General features: G+C 47.0%; 1 long non-coding RNA gene across 1 annotated transcript in view; it reads right to left on the bottom strand.

The window, feature by feature from the left end:
• Window positions 1-2,134, bottom strand: part of LOC116986079 — a 7,640-nt gene extending 5,506 nt beyond the window's left edge. The window contains exons 1-2 of the long non-coding RNA XR_004415401.1: window positions 2,037-2,134; window positions 57-59 (exon numbers count right to left, since the gene is read on the bottom strand). This is a non-coding gene — a long non-coding RNA (uncharacterized LOC116986079). The remainder of the gene's footprint in view (window positions 1-56; window positions 60-2,036) is intronic.
• Window positions 2,135-2,658: the final 524 nt, after the last annotated feature.

Below are 2,658 nucleotides of genomic sequence, written 5' to 3'. Positions count from 1 at the left end.
TCCAGAGAACTGGCCTCCACCGCCCTCTGAGGCAGAGAATTCCACAGACTCACAACTCTCTGTGAGAAAAAGTGTTTCCTCGTCTCTGTTCTAAATGGCTTACCCCTTATTATTAAACTGTGGCCCCTGGTTCTGGATTCCCCCATCATCGGGAACATATTTCCTGCCTCTAGCGTGTCCAAACCCTTAACAATCTTATATGTTTCAATAAGATGCCCTCTCATCCTTATAAACTCCAGAGTGTACAAGCCCAGCCGCTCCATTCTCTCAGCATATGACAGTCCCGCGATCCCGGGAATTAACCTTGTAAACCTACGCTGGGCTCCCTCAATAGCAAGAATGTCCTTCCTCAAATTAGGGGACCAAAACTGCACACAATACTCCAGGTGTCTATTGTCTAGAGACAGAGAGAGATGCTCCAAGTGCTGCTGAATCGATCAAGCCAAGATGAGGTGGATCAGTTGTTGGTGCTGTTACTATCCCTGATAGGGCAGGTGAGAGTCGATCCATCCATTGGTGTCCATGAGACCGGTCAATGAGGAAAGGGGCACCGCGGAGTAGATGTGGTCATCTGAATATCTACGGTGATTGGTCCAATGTCTCGCAAGTGAAAAAATGAAAGGTGAACTAGTCCATGTGATGGGTGCACAGTGAGGTCAAGAGTTCAGTGGAACTGCTGGTAGTGCAGCTATCCCGCAGCTCTGGAGTCCCAGGTTCAATTCCGATCTCTGGTGCTGTCTGCGTGGAGTTTGCGTGTTCTCTCTGAGATCTTGTGGGTTTCCACTATTGCCCTTCCACATACAAAATACACGCTAGTTGTCTGGTTATTTGGCTGCTGTAATTATTCCAAGTGTGAGTGGCTGAGGAAACTAGAAGTCATGTGCAAGAAAATGTCACAGGTAATGAGTGGGAAAATGGTTTTACCCTGGGAGCTAGTAGAGATGTGATGGGTCGAATGGCCCCATCATATTTCTCTAGATTTTGTAGAGAAATGTCTGAAATTTGATCTTGAATTTGAGAGAGAGGTGGATGAGAGTGTGGATGTGGGAGGCTACAACCAAATGCAGGGCTTGAGGTAGTGTGGTCGTTTGCAAGGCTCTGACGAGAGGGACCTGTCCACAGACCTCCCGCTGACCCCACCGACACAGAGTCCACTCCACCCTCACCCTGTGAACTTCCAGCTTCTATATCAATCCATTTGTGTGAATCTTCTCAACCAACAAGTTCCACAAACGAACAATTTCTAGCAAAGAGTTTTCTCCTGAATTCCCTCTCGATTTGTGCATTTATTGGAATCTGAATATGTTTACCATGGCATAGTTCCAATATATTTACATTTTTATTCACTACACTTTGGTATTAAATGATTGCATGCAAAACAAGATGCAATAACCTTGGAACAATTGTCAGTCTCGTTCCAAACTCTTGCATTAATAACGAACGCAGATACCATTTTTTTGAGGCTGTTGAACAAACTGAAATGAAACGCTAACCACATATATTTTTTACAATATACCTCGCTCCAGTTCCACCAAAAAGCGTGATTATTTTTTTCCTCCCCCCACCTTAACATTTGAAGAAGTGTAAAAATAAATATTGGCTTTGCTTGTTCAGCATTCTATTTGAATAGATGTGCTGCAATTTAAGTTGCCATATGGAGCATTTATTTTTGCAATGGCTTCATGTGCATGTTTACTACACTGTAAAACAGGGTTCGGCCCCCGGGCCGAATGCGGCCCGTAACACGAAATCATGCGGCCTGCACGCGGATTTTTTCCCTGTAATCATCCGGCCCGCCGAGCGCCCGCCTCGAGCAGCAGCAGCGCCCCGGGCAGCGCCCGAGCTCTGGCTGTACCGCATCCTGCACAAAGCCGCCGGCACGGCCGCGCACCTTCCGTGAACACGTTTAAGAAAGAACTGCAGATGCTGGAAAAATGGAAGGTAGACAAAATTGCTGGAGAAACTCAGCGGGTGAGACATGCAAGGGGTGCACGAGGCTGCCTCACCCGCTGAGTTTCTCCAGCATCTTTGTCTACCTGTGAACGCGTGATAGATGTGGCCCGCCATCTGCTCACAGACATGCAATCCTGGCCCCTATGTAGAACAAGGTTGCACACCCTTGATGTAAAAGATTCAGACTGATGGCCACACATTGGTGATAAAGGAACTTTTATTTTGCAGTAAATATCTGACGTGACCAAGCGCTGGCCTGTTCAACACAGCAGCTATTTATGAAATAGAAGAATTGTCATGACACTGCATAATGCAGCTGAAGATAGACACAAAAAGCTGGAGTAACTCAGCGGGGCAGGCAGCATCTCTGGAGAGAAGGAATGGGTGATATTTCAGGTCAAGACTCTTCTTCTGAATTCAGCTCAGACTGAAGAAGGGTCTCAACCCAAAACGTCACGCATTCCTTCTCTCCAGAGATGCTGCCTGTCCCGCTGAGTTACTCCAGCATTTTGTGTCTATCTTTGTTTTAAACCAGCACCTGCAGTTCCTTCCTACACATTATGCAGCTAAACTTGAAATAGGTTCAACTTGTTCTTATCTCCATGTAACCCGGAGAGTTCTCTGCTGAAGAGATGTAGTGAAAGTGCTGGCCCCACCTGGGGAAATGCTGGCCCCACCTGGGGAAAGTGCTGGTCCCACCTGGGG

Source organism: Amblyraja radiata, chromosome 23, assembly GCF_010909765.2.
Source record: "Amblyraja radiata isolate CabotCenter1 chromosome 23, sAmbRad1.1.pri, whole genome shotgun sequence".
NCBI lineage: Eukaryota > Metazoa > Chordata > Chondrichthyes > Rajiformes > Rajidae > Amblyraja > Amblyraja radiata.
Note: the sequence above shows the minus strand (reverse complement) of the source record. Positions and strands in the feature narration are given on the sequence as shown.